The sequence below is a fragment of the Dromaius novaehollandiae genome, chromosome 9 (genome assembly GCF_036370855.1).
Source record: "Dromaius novaehollandiae isolate bDroNov1 chromosome 9, bDroNov1.hap1, whole genome shotgun sequence".
NCBI lineage: Eukaryota > Metazoa > Chordata > Aves > Casuariiformes > Dromaiidae > Dromaius > Dromaius novaehollandiae.
The window spans coordinates 3,329,235-3,347,242 of NC_088106.1; the positions used below are offsets into that span (position 1 = coordinate 3,329,235).

Genomic DNA, 18,008 nt, shown 5'->3' on the forward strand with positions numbered 1-18,008 from the left:
GTATCCAGCGGCTCTTGGTCTGATCCTGCCTCTGATGCAGACTTCCCCCGCAACCTCGGTGCCCACCCGCAGACAGCCTTGGAGGAGAGGAGTTGGTGGCTTTTCTCAGCTGACCATAAGCTCCGTGTCTGCCCTAGCTCTGCCTCGCGCTGCGCGGGGGCTCCTCCTGAAGACCCATCATCGAATATCAAGAGTTAGGATGACTCTGAGCGTGGCAGAGGGGTCAACGCTGCCAGATGTTGGTCCAGCTGCCTCACCCTGCCGGTAACCACCCCAACGGTACGGGCTGCCATCCCACGCTGATCCCTGTGATGCACAGGGCTTTCCATGGGACTTTTCTGCACTACTTATAACAAGCTAAAAGCAGGAAACCTAGGGAAAACGATGACTAGTTTTGCATGGGCTTAGACGCATTATGGACCTCATGAAGGGTCCAGTCCTTGTCAAAGGTCAGGCCTGTGCCTGTCCTGTCGAATCTATGCTGGAATTGCTATTTTCCCCCATTGCCGCTGTTTTTCTGGTTACTTCACTATTGTATCTTCCCCAATACTTTGTCCTTCTGTTGTTTTGAAGTTCGCTCTGTACTTGGTCCCATTTTCTTCCTTCTATCTTATCTTGTTTTATCTGTTTTCATTCTCTCTCCTACTGTTTATCTTCTTTACTGCCACCGCCCCCATCGATTCTGCCTGTCACGTTTTTTCCCCTAGGATTTCAAATCCTTTCACCCCATTTTTTATCATCTACCCTGCTGCTATTTCAGCTTGGTTTTCACTCTCGATTTTTCTTAGGGGTGCTTCCTACCAGCAGGCCATGCTGGAGATATTTTGAAGCCAATATATTTTCATGATATTTGCATATTTTCAACAGCAGATGGACCTAGAATGCCAAATTCTGGCTTTGTTTTCTTTTTTTTTTTTAACATAGTTTATTTTCATTTGATAAGGATATATTTTGATCCCTGCAACTGAAAAATTCTCTCTTGAGTGACATTTCACCTGCCTTTTCTCAAAACATTTAAGGAATGTCTTTTTCTTTATCTCTTCCCGGAAGGAATCAAAACGGGTTTTCGAAGCCATCACGGTGCCTGGCCAACATCCCAGCGCCCAGCAGAGCACTGCAGTAGGAAAAAAAGTCCATTTTGTCTATTTTTTGCTAGTCAACTGCAATAGCAAAACATAACGTAGATCAAACATCTTTAATACAACACTTCTTCCAGAAGGACACCCTCAGGGAGATGCTAAGTTAAAACCATACTTGAGTAAGGTTTTAAATCCATTGACACAGAAGATGTGAAGCAGGGCACCGGAGGACATTTCTCCTGGGGACTTCTCTCTCCCGGTGTCAACCTGAATTTCCTGCAGCGGAGGAGAGAGTCCCAACAGCTGTGGTTACAGCTCTAAAAGCTTCCTTCCAGCCCCGGTGAGAAAGAGGATTTTTAGCATTCACAACAGGTTTACCATGCTCTAACAGACTATTCCCCCCAAAGAGAGTAAGCTTTCAAAGGGTCATTAAGGAAGAAATGGATGATGATAACTCAAACTGTAAAATAGTTGCACATTTCCTCATGAGGCCATGCCCATCCTCCTCGGAGAGGGAAGGTGTGCTTGCGCTGCCCGAGGAGGAAGAGTCCCAGGCAGTTCATAACACCTGCACAACGAGGTGGGCTGTGCGCTGCAGCGACATTAGAAATGTGCCTTATCCATAAATCCAAATTACGGCAATTTACATACCAGATAACGTGTAATTGCTATTTAATACTTTTACATCCTAATCTGGTTACAAAGGACAACGAATTATTAGGATCTTTCTTAAGTGATCTCTTTTGATGAGGAAAATATAAGCCGGGAGTTCTTGGCATTAATGCTGAGCGGCGAATATGGATGGCTTACTGCGAGCTCTGCCTCCGCCGGCGAAGGAGAGCTTTCAACGCCCAGAGCAATACAAAGATGTGAAAATGAAGTGACACACACGTTTTGAAAACAGCTTGAGAAGAGCTCAGAGAAATAAGACACGGCTTTATAAGCTAAATCTCCCAAGGCCTGGGAACGCTTAACCCAGCGCATTTGTGTTCGGCATCCCTGGATGCTCGCGGCACTTCAGTCGCTATCACATAGGCAGGTGGGTTTGTGCTGGTGGAGGATTCTTTTTTATTCCTTTTTAAGCCGTGGCTGGTAGAGGGTGCGATCTGGGGACGCGTCCCTCATCGCCGTGCCGCCAGCGGTGCCCTGCGCCCTCCGTCCCGGCTGCTCCAAGGGTGCCTCGGGGGCAGCGGTCTGGTGCCGGCAGCCACAAACCACCGGTGTTTAATCTAAAATGGTGATTTCAGACTAGCGAAGCTCCCACTGCACATGGCCAGGCAGGACACGAGGGTATAAGGAACAGGTGTTTATATCCTTACGATAGACTGAACTTGTATGAAATGTCTTATAACAGATACATATATATGTATTATATATATAAAAATACATACATATACCTTCATTTCTTGGTCTTACTGATGGATAGTGCTAAGCTGCTGCATGAATTTTAAAGCTAAGAGTTAAGCTGAGCCATAAGTCTCTAATTGATCAAGACCAAGTGCAGCATTTCCAGGTTTCTATAACTCCAGCTGTATTTGCTGCTCCAGGCTCTGAGGGCTGGTCTTCAGCAGGAGCCCCTCTGGCTTCTCCAGATGTGTACAGATTGTATCATATATCAAAGAAAGGGAAAAACCCACCACCTCCTGGGCCTTATTCCTCGACAGGTTGGCTAGAGCATTGGGTTTGCAGCGCTCCAGCCCCTATGGCCTCCCCGCACCCGCAGACAAGCGTCTTGGAACGAGAAACGGTGTCTCGCACAATCGTATTTCTTTCTGCTAAGACATTTAAAATCAAATTTCTGGTTAATCGCAGCCCGGCACCTCGAGGTCTGAATAGCTTCCTAAAATATTTCATGCTGGAGGAACGAGACTGATCTTCCCCTCGCGTGCAGCCGCAGGGAAGGCAATTCGAAAGCAAGCCTGTGAAATGATACCCATCTTTCAGAGGTGACTGCTGTCCATCAGCCTCCTGCGGTTTTAATTAAAACGAAGGATTTAGCCGCTATTGCCTGAAGAGCAGTGCTGACACCGCACTCCTCCGTAATTACTTTCTCCCAGCCTCCGCCTTTCCGCGGACGCGGGGCCGAGGCGCAGGTGCTCCTGCGTGGTGGCACCCACGGGACACGTCCCGTCCTCGCTCGCCCCGGCAGCCCCGGCATCGGGGACCAGCGTTGTGTTTTCGGAAGGAGGATGAGCGCGCCGAGGCCCGGTGCCGGCCGCGTCCCGAGGAGCAGCCCGCTCAGAAAGACACGCAATCACGCCGTTCGTCACGCTAACGAACCACCGAGGGGATTTACCAAGGATTCATTACTCTATCAAGTCTCAGCATTTTTTTAAAAAACTCCTTAACGTTAGTTTTCATAACAAGCCGTTACAGCCCGCTAATAACTTGAGCAAATAATTTATCCGTCTTCTCCAAGCATCTTGGGATGCTGCGTTAAACCAAAGCAAACAACCTCGGACCGGTCCAGCCCTGCCAAACCCCTCGCGTTTCGGAAAGGGGCTTTGCATCCCTAAAGAGGTGCGTTTCGAGCACGAAGCTACGCAGATGTCACCGTGATGGATAATATATGTTCATACATTGGCTGTTGTGGCAGAAACGTGGGCAGGTCCCCCCCGTTTCACTGCTGGGCGACGCTGGGGGCTGTCGGAGCCGAGCGCCGCGGGCAGCATTGCCTTCCTTCTGCTGATTCCTGCTTGGAGACTGCGGAGCCCGATGGATCGGCTCAGCTGTAAACGCCTCGATTCGATAAAATTAGCAAGCGAGAGACCAGCTGGGAAGAGGCAGCGGGCGGCTGCCGACGCCGAGCCCGGAGTCCCCGGTCCGTCGCCTGCCCATGCCGGACCAGGCTGCCGCTTTCTGCAGCTAATTCGCTTGCTTTTCATCTCGGCAGAATAAACGAGATGGCAAATAAGGGCGTAAAACGCACAAAAAAATGAACTACGCTTTGATAGGAAATGAATTATAGAAGAAGTAAACATCTACGCCTGTGAATAAATACGCTTTTTCTTCTTTCCCCGGGGTTATTGGTTTTGCCGTTGAGCATCTATGCCGCGGCGGGTGGACGGGTTAATTGTCTCCGGCGCTGCGTAGGAGTGCGAGACGCGTTCCTGTGCCGGGATGAAACAGAAGGTAATGGGAGAAAGTCGTAATGCAAATATCGGATTCAGGCCACGCGCGGAGGGGAGCAGAGCTGCCGCCCCCCCCGGCGCCTCTCTGAAGGGGTCTCGCGGCGCGGGATGTGACGTCCTTAATCCTTCAGCATCTCTGAGGCTCCTCAGGGGCCGGTTAAAAATCAATAAAACGATGTGCGATTTGGGCGTTGTGCATGCAAAAACAGGCAGGCTGAAATCCTTCAAGAGCACCAGAAATGATGGGTCGTCCTGTGCCTCGCCAGAAAGACAACTCCTCTCTGATCCTCGGAAAGGTCCTGCAGGACAGTTCACCCATGGTTTGGCCCCCAGAAGGTGTTGACGATGTCCCTAGGAGCAGCGGCATACGGGATTCACTGCTTGGAAATACATATCTAAAAATACATTTTTACCGCAAATATGAGCACTGTAAAACAACCCGGGAAGGTTCGGTGCTATTTCTGCCCAAGTCCATGGCTACGTTTCTGGGTCATTCTGTGATGGCTTTAACGCCAGACTAGCCACAACCTACCGACGAGAAGCAGAAGCAGATCAGATGGGTAATTCCTACCCCAACACAGCCGCTCTTGCGGAGTATTTAAGCATTCAAGTACAAAAGAGAAAAAATCAACGTGTTTCGACTTTTTTTAGGTCTGGCAAATTTTTAATTATGTTTTCTCCTTCTGACTGTAGTCTTTTCCCATGTTTATTGATGTGCGTGTTGCCGTTGAGTTTGATGGGAACGGGAGCTGGTCGCTCCCAGAACCGCAGAAATGGGCCGACTAGATCGGCCCGATCCTGGGACGGGCTCGAGAGCATCGAGATTTGTGTCCGATACCTGTTTGCGTAACCTAGTCCGAAAACGGGAAATCTGCCCACGCAGCAGCCGACCCTAAAGCTACCGACGTCTCTCTGACTTCGGCAGGTTTCATTTTAGACCAGGCCCATTAAGGAGATGTCTTTATTGAATATAGGACCAGGGCATAAACCAAGCGCCATTACAGCGGCGTATTTAAAAGGCTGCGGCTCCAAAAGCAGCACGCGGCAACGCGCGGCAAACTGGGAACAAGCAGGAGCCCCTAAACAGAGCTGGCAATAACCATCAAGGTGTTTTAATCTGCGGCGCTACCCACCTGCCCATTACATTTCGCAATACGCTTGCAATGAGAAAATACAACACGGCAAGAAGTGCAGGAGCGGGGTTTGTGCGGGAACGCCTGCGCGCCGAGGCCGGGCCGGCACGCGTGGGCACCGGGATGGGTGAGCAGGCAGCCGTTCTTGACCCAGCAAACGGAACATTTTTAATTACAAAATTATCGTTACTAGATCCTAAAAGCTTAAGATGGATGAAAAAATCTGGCAACTCCGAAAGCTCTGGGGAGCTGCATCATTACTAGCGCTAATTGCACACTGACAACACGAGCTGCGAGTGCGGGCTGGAAAGGCAAAATTTTAAGTAAATAAAAATGACAGAGTGGGATTTAATTAAAACAGAAGGATCTTTATGGGACCGATGAACTTTTTGCAGCGTGTGGGTCTTGCCAGGCCCACGTGTGTGATGGAAAAGACCTGGCAGGCAGCGCGACAGGAGCCGACTTTGTCCGTCTTCTACCTCTTGTTGTCCTAAAGATGAGCAGCAGAAGTGAAGAAGCCACTTAAACACCCGTCACACTTGCCTGGCATTAAATCACAGGCTGTTTTTATGAGGGGACCCAAAAGGTCCAGGAGATGTGCGGATCACGGAGCCCCTGCGCGGGATTTGGGGCAGTTCTGGGGTTTTCTGGCTTTCCGGCTGTGCCCGCAGCCCGGCGCCGTGCACGTCGAAAGCAGCCCGCGGAGAGAAACCCCCGCAGAGCGGCTCGGCGGCGTTGGCGGTCAGAGCACAGCTCGGGCAGCACAAGGGCGAGATTGTGCCGCAGAGAGGAGCAGGGATCCGCTCCGCCGCCGTGTCCCCGCGCGGGCGAGCACGAGCCGGCTGCAAAGCGCTAGCGCAGCGCATCGCCCGGCTTCCCGCGGCGAGCGAGGGGACAAAGCCCGGCGCCTCGAGGCTGAGACCTGCCCTGCTCCTTTTTATCAGAAAGCTGGAGAAATGCGTGTTGCCATGTCGCGACTAGGTCATGCCATGCCTTTGCTCACTCCCTCGAGCATCTCCTTAGCCGGGAATCTCCAGCGATTTGGTGCCCTTAATGCTGGAGCGAGCGCTGGAGCTGCTGGCTCCTCCATGGTAAAGCAGGGTCCATGCATGGATCCACAGCAAGACACGGGCAGAAGAGCAAATTTTCTATTTTCTAGGCCTTTCTATTAAGGAACAAACCAAAACCGACTGACATGAGAGAGACCCATCAAGGGCCTGCACTGTAGAAGCAGACACAGCAGCGCTTCCCCGGGCTGAGGGAGGGTTTGGGTGCACTGGAGCAACCTTTCCCTTCAAACTATCAACGTTGACATAACGAAAACAAGACCACATTCAGCTGATTTCAAAACCCGGATCAAGACCAAAATAAGCGTATTTTTCCTGTATACTTCTAGCTCAGGTGCAGGCGCTGGAGCTAAGCAGATGCGCAGGGAGTGAGGATGATGATGCTGCGTTCCCCGAGCGAGGAGCATCCTCGAGGTGCGTCGCTCAACGCAGGGCTGCGAGGACGATGACTTGGGACCAATGTCACAGAAAGCTTGGTGGCCGCAGCGATGGATTTGTCTGGGCTCCACTCTCTTAAGGAATTAGCGGAAACCCATTAGAGAAAGCCCTGATCCCTCATCGCCAGGTGCGTGGGAGAAGAGAGGTGGAGAAGCTCTGAGGTTTGGGCCGCGCGAGCCCGGATCCCGGCCGGGTCCAGGTGCTCCCACGTGTGCACCCAGTCGTTGGTGCCCCGAGCGCAGCCAGCACAGACCGCGCACCAAGCGCTCCGTGTTTCCTAGCATGGTTTTGAACTTAGAGCACGTTCGAAACGGTTAATTAATTCTCTCCCCATCCGCGGAGTGAGTCAGGGACGTGCTGTTCCCAGCCTGAAGGGACGGAAAATCGGAGGCGAAAGAGAAGCAGCTTTTCACCCGTTCCTGTGGTCAGCCAGCAAAACGGGAGGTGCTGCTGCTCCCATCCCCGCTCCCATCCTTGGCTGCGGTCGCCAACCGCAGCAGCGAACGCTCGCCGGGGCTGTGGACACCTCTGGAGATGCTGCAACCCGGACCAAGTGTGGTCCAGGACCACGAAACCAGGACCATGCCGGTTGAAATAACCATTGCTCAAGAATCAGCGCTTTCAAGAAGCCTGTTAAACTCTGAGATGTCTTTTCCAAGGGTTTTTAACCTTGGAGGCGGCTCCTGCCCCGCCGAGGACAGCACATCCCGAAGCGCAGCTCCACAGCTTCGGTTGCGCTGGAAGCTGGTGTAGATACTTACAGCACTCACTTCTCCTCCAAAAGCCCCAGTAACTCAGCCGCTGGGAAGTGCCCGGTAACTGGATTTGCCTCCTTCTGCACCGAGCGTGATTGCGGAGCTGAGCCACCCGGCCTGGCTCTGCACGGCAAGCGTCGAGATGCAGGAAGGGTCCCGAGGCCGGAGGGACGCGGGAGGAAGCTGAAGCAAGTCACCCCTGTCCTCGCGGCAGCGCCGGGCAAGGGAACCATCCCGACACCCTCGCGGCAGCGCCGGGCACGGCGCGGGACCCCTCTGTGAAGCAACGGGACCAACCAGTCCCACAAACTGCTGAGCATCCCTCCAACTTCCCCAAATATTTTAACTTTTGTGATTTTCCAAGACAACTGCTCCCCGCTCTTGGTCACTGGCTGGTGGCACCGCAGCTGCCCGGCGCCTTGCCAGGTCCCCTGGGCCGCACAAAAGCGGCTGGAGGCTGCTGCTGCCTAGGAGAAGCTGGTGGCTGGTTGCTGCTAGCTGGAAAACGAGGCGCAGCTGCAATGAATTGGGAGTTTAAAAGGGGTCTGTGAAGCTGCGGGGTGCTGGTGTCTGGCTGTGTGGTTCCTGCTTCGAAACTGGTGTTGGTCCCGGTGTAAAGCCTATAAATGAGGGGATTTTAGTGACGTTGGTGGATGATTCCTGCTCCCGTTTCAGCTAGTTTGGGGCTACCGCAGCCTGGGACGCTGGGGGTTGCGGGGCTGGTACCCCGGGGCCGTTGCTGTGCCTCGTCCCACGCGGGCAGCCCCGGCTCGTCGGTAAGTCCACGATACAGAAAATAACTGAAGGGCTAATGAAAGCGATGAGCTCAGGCTGGGGCTTTACGGGCAGGGGATCCCTGCCAGGGAAACGTCATTTAGCTCTTAGCCAACGGGCCTGACGCCCCAGTGCTGCCAGGCTGGGCGTTTTGTCCGGTCTGATTCTAGGTTAATAAGTGTTGTCTGGGATTTTTGTTACTGAGAGCTAAAGGTCGGGATCTGCACTGAAACCATGAGCATCCTCCGGGATCTCACTGCTTTTGGGAGCCTGGCTGGCTCCGTGCGGGCTGCAAACCCACTGCACCGGCGCAGGCTCTTGGCGAAGCCGCGTGGATGTGGCCGGTGGCCAAGCTTGGCCCTCTGCCCTTTCCCAGAGCCCCGTGTGTTGCTTTGGGGGTTTTATCGCGGAAAGTCTGAAATAAACCCTGGAAACCCCATCAGCGCCCTGCACGCGCTGGGGGGATGGAGCCCAGCAGGGTTGCACAGCTGAGCCCTCGCGCCCTCGTCACACGTGCCGATGCCCAGGCTGTGCACGTACCTGCGAGCTGGTGCGTCTACCCGCGCGTCCTCCGGCCCCTCGGCAAAACGGTGCCAAAAAAGCGAAACCTGAGCACGTCTCACGCTGCCTCCGACGCAGCCGGCCGGCACCGCGCCTGTCTCCAGGGCCGGCAAAGTGCCGCTTCCCTCCCCAGATCCGTGCGGGAGGACGGAGGCGGCGTTTTATTTAGTCAATCAGATTAATGCTAATTAATATAGCAGTGATTGCACTATTTTTAAACAAGGGCGGCACGTAGGAGAAGAGATAAAAGTTCAGAAGATAAGAAGCGGTGACGTATCCATGATTTAAACGCAGGCGGGAGCCGGCAGAGCAGAAAGCGTTACGAATAACGCGGAGGAGGCAGTTTTCCCCGCACGGTCGCAGCCGCGGAGGGCTGAGGCTGCAGGGCAGGTTCCTAGTCCTGGCTGCGACCCCAAAGCACCGCCGAGCACCTCGTCCTCTCCGTGCCTATATATAAATGTATGTGCAGCCTTTGAAAAATGTACAAATATGTATTTTACTTTTCCATGAGAAGTTTGGCTTGTCGCTACCTGCTCCGAAATGTTTGCAGAAGGTTATAGCTTGCTGATGGTGACTGTTTCGGTGTAAAGCAGCTCTGCTCTCAGTTAAAACTGCTTCGGGTTTTCACCGCTCCAGCAGTAACTGCGATCCGGCTGATGACAAAAATCTGCCTTAGCTCAGAGGGAAACAGCTTGGCCAGCCGCTGCGTTTTGCTGCCAGGAGCCCTCACGGACGGGAGACCCCCTTGCAGATCAGCAAAATCCCAGAGGAAATAAGTTGAATTTAGAGAGAACCTCTGACCGACTGGTGGAACTTCTTGTCATGGAAACGACAAGGAAAACCCAAAGCACTTTAGTTTATGATTAAGTAATATGGAATTTAAGTGCTTGTTAATCTGTTCTCCTCCTCCTGCCTTAATGTTGGGTCTTTTTTTTTTGGTTTGCTGGGAGTTTTGATCTTGGGCCCCTTGGAGAAGGAGGGAAAGCGAGAGCAGAGCTGAAGAAGCGGCCGTGGGGGGGCCGTTCCTGCCCCTCTGAGCAATTTCAGCATCGCTTCTCGCTTCCACCCGAGCCTGGGCATCTCCTGAGCCTGGGCAGGCACCTTGCCCCTTAGCGCGCGTCTCGAAGCCTTGCTGGGAGCAGGCAGCGGCCGGGATGCCTTCAGCAACAAACCCCTCTCCATCACGCCGAGTGCTTTTTCTCCATCGCGTCGCAGGGCTCAGGTCTGGGAACAGCAAGAGCTTGTGTCAGTGGTGGTCCTCGTCGCGGCTGTAAATAGAGACCCGCGCTTGCCCCTCGGACTCGGATGAAGCAGTAACCGCTATATTGCCTGTCACAGTATGTTACGCAGCCGGCAGTCTGCCGTTGTGTTTATATATCGCATGCTCGCCGTTATTCAGACCTGACAGTCTAGCCTACGCGTTTGCTTTCCAAGAGCTCGTTAGCCGCCATAAGCTCTCTGTCCTCAGGCCACTCCAAATCCCAGGATTTTTGCCCAGTTTCCAAGCAAATGAGACCAAGCCAAGACCAAGTCGCCTTGGGTTTCTCTCGGACAGGAGAGGATCTGCCGTCTCGTTCCATCGCAGGCCGGCGAACGTGGGACAGCTCGTGCCCTGCCAGGGGACACCTAAGGGTGTCTGTCCCGTGTCCCCCAAAACTGCAGCCTTTGAGCACCTACCGCGTGTTTCCTGCTGGGCCGACGTGGCTGTTCCCAGCTGCGTTCGCGGCCGCGTGTCGGGGTTTCGCCGGTGCGTGAGCAGGCGGAGGCTGGTAACGGCGTAGCTCTACGCGCGAAGGGTGGCCTAAGTGGGTAACAGCTTGAGATCAGCTAGAAATAGCTCTATTTAAATAGTGCATATATTGGGAATACACCTTTTCTCTACAGTAGTAGGTCATGGCAGTTGCTTTCTACTTTTTGCCATCCTACCCTGGCACATGTGTGCTGCCTGCACGCTTCTGCCCTGTCCCTAGAGCAGTCGGAGCTTTTATAGGTAGATCTTTCTTGACTCCCAATTTTCCATGGGAAAGAAATACTTGTATGTGTGTCCCTGTGTATGGTGGTGGCCTTTTTGCCGTGGGAATGGCTTTGGGATGACACCAGGGGCAAGGGGAGCAGCTCGGAGGGTGGCCAAGCTGCTCGGGGCTAGCCCTGCCGTCCCCACGGGTCACACCTCCATGCCAAGCTGGACCAGCCCGGACATCACCACCTCGCTCATCAGCAAAGTCCTCGTTTACCAGATGCCCAGGCAGCGAGTGGGGCAGCACGGGGTGGGGAAGGAGCGGCTGGAGAAGACGGCATGGGCGGTTTTGGGGTTGCAGCTCGTCGAGCCACAGCCAGATCTACCGTGTCCTGTGATACCTCTCCTAGAGCCGCCGAGCTCCTGCGAAGCTCGCTGGGTTGCACGCACGCACCGCTGCTTGTTCGCTCACTCTTTAACCTCCACCTCCAGGTTTCCAGCTTAGCTTTTATTCATGCCTTGTTTACATCTATCTCTGTTCTTCAGCCTGCGTCATCTTTTAGCTTAACCAGCTTCTTCCTGCCAGCTGCCTGATTTCTGCAGAACGCTGTGTTACCCATCTTCCTTCCCTGCTGCGCCGCAGATAAGTCCCTGTAAGGCGGTGGCGAACGCGTCGGGGACCGCGGGGGACTGCCCGGTCCCTTCCCCGGGGCAGGCACGGGTGCACGGGGAGGTGTTTGCAAATGCAGCCCATCGGAGCAGACGCACTGCGTGCTTTAGAGACTCGCACAGAACATCCACCGCGAAAATAAAGGGTGTCGGGGCCGCGGGGTCCCGTCGCCTAAAGAACGGAGCGATGCTCCAGCAGCCAGAGCAGGCCCAGCTGTTGGAGCATCACTCCGCTTTCCGGGCTCATTTAAGTCCAGTTTGACCAGGGTTTCTGCACCGTGGGGCTCCTGGGAGGGGCGAAGCGGGGAGCCCGCGAGGCCCCTTCCCGCGCGGATGGTCGCCGCAGTCATGGGACAAGTCTGCTTCTGTCCACGATGCAGCACAGTAATCACTTACTTGCTTAGTCACTTCAATTTCCAGCGTGCGGATATTAAATAAACCTCCTCAGAGGAGGAGAAAATAAATTCTCCCCGAGAATGACGGTGCCAGCAATTCTATAGAGAAAAACGTAAATTTGTCAGACGCGTTTTTTAAAAGCAATTAAAAATAATTGAACTTGACACCAATAGCATTAAATGAGATTTTGAGGAGGTGAAAAAATGCGCTCGCCATTTAATAATGTAATTGTACTCTCTACCTATACTTTTTACTTCTTCTGGTTGAGGTTGCAAAACGTTCCTCCTGCAAACGGCACATTTCCACTTCTATCTTTTCCTCTGGCAGGAGGCCCCGGGGTCGGACCCGGCGCCGCTTCCCAGCGCCACGAATATTCAAGCAATAACGATAAATTAGAAGCAAATACATGATGTAACACGTGAGGCTGCGTGCAGAGGTCCAAGCCCTGTGCCCGAAACCCGACCAGCGGGGAAGGGCAGGGATGGTGGCACGGCGGCAGAACGCGGCACGTGCGGCCGCTTTCAGGCTAACATGTAGATTTATGCAGAAAACAAATATAAAAAGCTGCATCTGTTGCAAGCAAAATATAATCCGTCATCGGGGAAGAGGTTTTGTTTCCTCACAGATATAAATATATTTGCTGCAGTTATGGGTTTTACTATCCTCAGCTTTTTATGTCGTGTGGGGTTTTCGGTTTGGTCGATGTTATCGCTGTGTTTCTTATTTCTAATGCAGATTAGTGGCAAAATGCTTTCCAGTGGTAGCTGAACGGATAATGTTGTAAGTCATAAATACGTGGCCATGGGACCTTTGCAAACCAAAGTGGGTGGAAAGCTGGCAAATGGCCTCCGAACAATCGCCTGGCGCTTTCGGGAAGGGAAGCACGTCGGAAGGGGAAGGCAGAGGGAAGGGAAGGGAAGGCGGAGAGAGATGGAAAAAATGGGCAGAAACCAAACCTTTCCCATGCCATCGTGATCCTGCCTCTCGCAGGAGCAGAAATATCTGGTTGGGCTACGGGCATCCCTTGGAGGAGCCTAGGACTCCAGGCTACCTTCCACCCACCCTTGCTGTATCGCCTCCAAAAACCAAAATACTACAAAAAGCCACAGAGGAGACAGCAGTTCAGGGAGTTCAGCCTTGTCTGAAAAATTTAGAAGAAAAAAAAAAGAACCATGAACGGTTCATCCTTAATCTGTTTATTGAGCTGTTATGTTAATACTGTATTCCTCAGAACGGCTGCATTAAGCATATCATAAATCATTAGAGAAAAGCAAAGCAGCAATATGTACTCCTGCAAACCTGAACTGCATCTAAATGTATATTGGCTCGTAAAGATGCGGAGGCAAAGAAATAACAAAAGATAATTGTCCTTGACTGGAAAGTGGGAATCAACAACAGTTGTAGATTCAGAATTAAATGGTAATGGAACAGATTGATGTGAGCTGATCCCACGCTTCCAAGGGCACATGCAGAAATACCTCTTTCAGCAATAACCACATCTTCCCCTTTTTTGCCTTGCCAATAGCTTTCTTCTACCGCCATCTTCACGTCCCAGGGCTAATGCTGCTTCAGGCAGGGCCTATTTGTGTGCAAGTGGTTTCAGTGTGCAGCCTGAGTCCATCCGTGGCCGGAATTAACTAAAAGAATGACAATAAAACATCCTCATGCATTGGAAGAGATGCGTGATAGCATATAAAATATCCTGAGATTTTTTTCCCCAAACCTTTTGGTAGATCTTGTTTTAATAGGCTTGGCCAAGAAACAACTCACCAGAGGGTGATATTTGCATTTCCAGAAAAAAATCTAAGTCCTTAACCAGGCAGCGGGCTGGATCGCCCAACACTGCAGTGTAAGCCACCGACTACAGTGCCTCATTACAGAGAAAAATGGCACGATGTCACAAACTGTATTATACAAATAGACCATCTCCTTCAAATTTGGGCCAAAGGCAGTACGACAGAGAGCCATTCCTGTCCACAGGCCAGCTCGTGTTTTAACCCATGGCTGCTATACACAGCATGCGTGTAGCTTTTCAAAGTACTGGAGGGTTTTGTCTTGTTCTCCCCTGAAGTGTAGAACCACTGATCTGCAAGAAAGATAGGCTGGTGGAAATCCATGCATGTTGTCATCTTGAGCAAAGCCTATGCTTTTCAGTTTAAAAAGAAAAGACAAAAAGCCCCTTTTCCTTCTGGCTGTGAAACAGGTCTACGCGTGCCTCACGGCGCGATGGTGGTGAGCTCGGGCCTCCTGGCCGGGCTGTTGGCCACCACCGTTCCCAGAGCTGCTGATCAGGTCCTTCCTTGCCTCTGACCTTCTCAGCAAGTGCAGGACAGCAGAAGTCCTCAGCCAGAGCCCTAGCCGAGGCGTACGTTGCCTGTGCCTCAGGCCATCCTGGAAACCAATGTATTGGTCATCAACTCCTTGCTTCTTAGCAGCCAGCTGGGACGAAAGGTGCTGCAATACTCCCCTGAGCACTGTCCCCCGTTTTCATTAATTAGCTCCAAACCTAGCTGTGATCATCCCAATGACCAGCTAAGGCCCCCGAGGCTGCAGGGAGGCAGAGCGCTCCAGCTCCCTTCGTCGAAACCTCTTTCCCCTCCGGTGCAGGTCCCCGCACGGCCGGCTGCGTGGAGCCATCGCATCCCCCCACCCGGCCCCGGGCAGCGGCAAGATCTGTAACAGGTTTAAAGTAACCGATGTGAATGTTAAGATGTGGCAGTGCTGCTGGGGATTCATGCATGTGAAATATTCCAGCTATTTCCTTCCTCACATTCCTGACCAACATGCCTGTGAAGCCAGTTTATAAAACGGCATTTTTTTTCCCACAGCTTGTTGATTGCACCAAATTCCTGAGGTCTTTGGGCAGATAAGGAGGACACCGGTTGACCTTGCTGTTTGTTTACCAGATGTGTTTACCCTAAGGGGTTTAAGGGCCCTCCTTGGGCCGGCCAGGCGAGAGCGGGCGTTTCGGGAGGGACGCAGCCCGCGCAGAGGGGTAGCAGAGTGAAGGGAAGTCGGGGTGCTCCGCGGCGTGTTACGCAGCGTCACGTCAGAGCACGGCCCGGCTCGGGACATGCCATGGGCAGGGGCGCAGCACGGCAGCTGAGCCCCCGCGTCGTCCCTGAGGTCGCGCTGAGCCCCCAGCGTCTCCCCACGGCCAGCGAGCAGGGGCGGGCGCTCGGCTAGCAGGAGGGTGACGGAGCCCGTGGCAAGGCACGGCGCAGTGCTGGGAAGGCTGGAGAGGCAGGGACTTGCCTGGGAGCGGGAGGGAGAGCCCAGGTGAGTGTCTTGCAGAGGATTCATCGGGAGGTGGAGAGCAAAGCGGTGCAAGGACAAGGCTAGAGCAGGGTGGAGGAGCTGGACGTGAGCACGAGAAGGAATCAAAGGAGCCTCCATCCTTGGAGATCTTCCAAAGCCAGCTAGACAGGGTCCTGGGCAACCCGTTGTAGGTGACCCTGCTTGAGCAGGAGGGTTGGACTAGATGGTCTGCAGAGGTCCCTTCCAACGCCAACCGTTCTCTGGTTCTGTGAGCAGGCCGGATGGCTAAGGAAAAGGCAATGGTGGACTTTTCGGGTGGAGAGAGGTGGGATGCTCACACCAGAGAGACGGCTGGAGCAGACCGACTAGATGCAGGTGGTTACCAAAGAGGACACGGGGCTGCAGGGGATGTATAGAAGGGCAAGGGTGAGGTATGCAAGGGGGGAAACATGCCTCAGGCACCGGTAACCACCAAGAGCCACCGCTGTGGGCCATGCAGCTCCCATGGGAAGCCCAGCTCCCAACAGGAATGGTGGTTGTGTCAGCGCATGGGCGGGTGACATGCACGGTTGTCTCTCATGGGGTGGGAGGTAGAGGAATGCGGAAAAATGCCCGGAGAACCAAGAAGGTTGTTAAGCAGAGCTAGACTCTGTGTGCATAGATAACCATTTTCCGAAAAATCCTCAGGGAATCCTTGCATTGGACTGCTAATAACTTAATTGCAACCTATTTACTTCTTGAAGGATAATTTTTGGTAATTGTCTTTAATGCACCTTTGTTAAAGCAATGAGGCAGTATTTGCTTTCTACTGATTTCAGCAAAATTTAAGTTTAAACATATTCAAGCGCTAATCCCCACTTTGCCGAAGCAGTAATAAAACCTCTGGTGTGTGTATCAGCATATTTCACAGTGTTTGGGAATAAAATTAGCCATTCGGACTGGCCGGTTTAGTCACCTGAATGACAGGTCTCAAGAGATTTCAGCAGTTTTCTGTGCTACCCTATTAAATATGGTCAAGAAATAATTTTAATTTAAAGGAATTTGTTCCTTCCTTATTTTCTCCTTCATAATCGACTCAAAACCACAGAATTGTGGTGTGTGCTTCTGGAAAAAGGTCTGTCTTTGGTTTCCCTGCCCACCATTATCTTTTTGAAGATACCCAGATGTGAGGGCATGAATTTGTCATTGAGTTTGGCTGGAGATGCACATAAAAAAAGTAAAACAGGATATTTAACAGAGGTTCCTTACAAAAGGTCTCCCCTTTTCATCTCCTTGGTTCATGTGGTGCTGACCTTTCTTTCATCCTCCAGCCTGTAGCAAATTACTGGAGGGGAAACCCATTTGGGCAAACACCATTTTTAAAATCCTCTGTGTTGCACAAAGGACACGAGACAAAAGTGGTCTTTGCAGGGGTGTTTTAGGACACCAGTCATGGACTTTTTTGCAGTCTTTCTGGTGAAAGCAGATAACACTGGCAATCCTGCATGGCCGCATTGGTGGTCATGAAACCCCAGCAGGAGATGAGCCGTCTTAGAAGCTTTTTTGGCTGTAAAAAATGAATCCCTGTGGAGGGAAGCAGGGACCTGACAGAGTCAGAAAGGTGAACGCAGGGTAAGAGGGAATTAGTTTCAAGGCAGTGCCATTCTCCCTCTCCTCCACCTCCACTACCTCTTTTGCCAGCAGAAGAGCTATAATAAGGCCTTAATCACCTCGACGCTAGCTGTCTTGTGCGATTTCCCCCTCTTCGTTAACCCGCCCTTGTTATCCCCACTCTAAATTAAGCAAAGGATTAATTTGCTAAATTTAAACGTCTAAACCTGCAAATCCAAGTGGAAACGTGCATGCACGATTTCCGCAGCGGCAGCGGCCGCGGCGGCTGACATGCCGATGAGGAGACGTTCCTCGGGAAGCTTGGGCAGAGCGGCCCAGGGAGATGCCATGCCGTGGTCCCCGCATGGGCAGAGACGTTGCGTTTTCCTGGGATCCTCCCCGGCGTCTGCCGTGGATCATTTGGATCCCCGGGCAGCGGCTGCGCAGGGCGGCCTTGAGCCTCTGTTAGCATTCCTCACATACCCCGGCAAGCCGAAATATTTATCCATCCCAATTTCTGTTTTCTGCAAAAAAACACCCTGTGCTGATCGGCGGGCTCAGAGGCTATGTTTTCAAGCATTTTTGTCATGAAGCTCTTCCTCCACGACTGTGAAGCCAAAGCAATCTCATTTTGTTCCTTTTCTGGCTTTGGTTTTATTTACCGACCGAACGGGAACGTAAGCTGCCAGCCCCAGAGGTCACATAGGACTTAAACAGGGACTCAAGCACTCCGTAAAACTGAAGAGCTGAGCAAAATGATCACATATCTCCTCGCGGCATACGGGGGAGGAAAGCGCTGGAGGATCTTCTCCTTCATTTACAACAAAACGGTCCCAGAAAGCTCCGTTAAGTGTCGTGACGGCTGCTCGCACAAAGAAAGAAATCCCAGCACTGCGAGGTGGGAAAATCTTACACAGGAGACTTTGCGGTCAGTGTAAGTAAAATTACAGCATTTAAAACAGATGTGAAATCTGTGCACCGCGTGCAGACATGAGCACAGGTGGGGACTGGCATGGGGACACTCTGGGCCCTCCATCCTCTTGGATGCTGGAGGAGAAAGTGGTCGGTCTCTCTCTCTCAGGTATATATTTTTAAATGCATTTATATTCATCACTTTTTTAATGAGTAATATATTCCTTTTCCCAGCAACATTCAAGCTTAAATTTTACCTTTTTTATTCCCACGCCTGCTCCAATGTCT

General features: G+C 52.3%; 1 protein-coding gene across 1 annotated transcript in view; it reads left to right on the forward strand.

The window, feature by feature from the left end:
• The window catches only part of SCHIP1 (schwannomin interacting protein 1), a 179,252-nt gene that overhangs the window by 104,545 nt on the left and 56,699 nt on the right, over nt 1-18,008 (forward strand). The window lies entirely within an intron of this gene.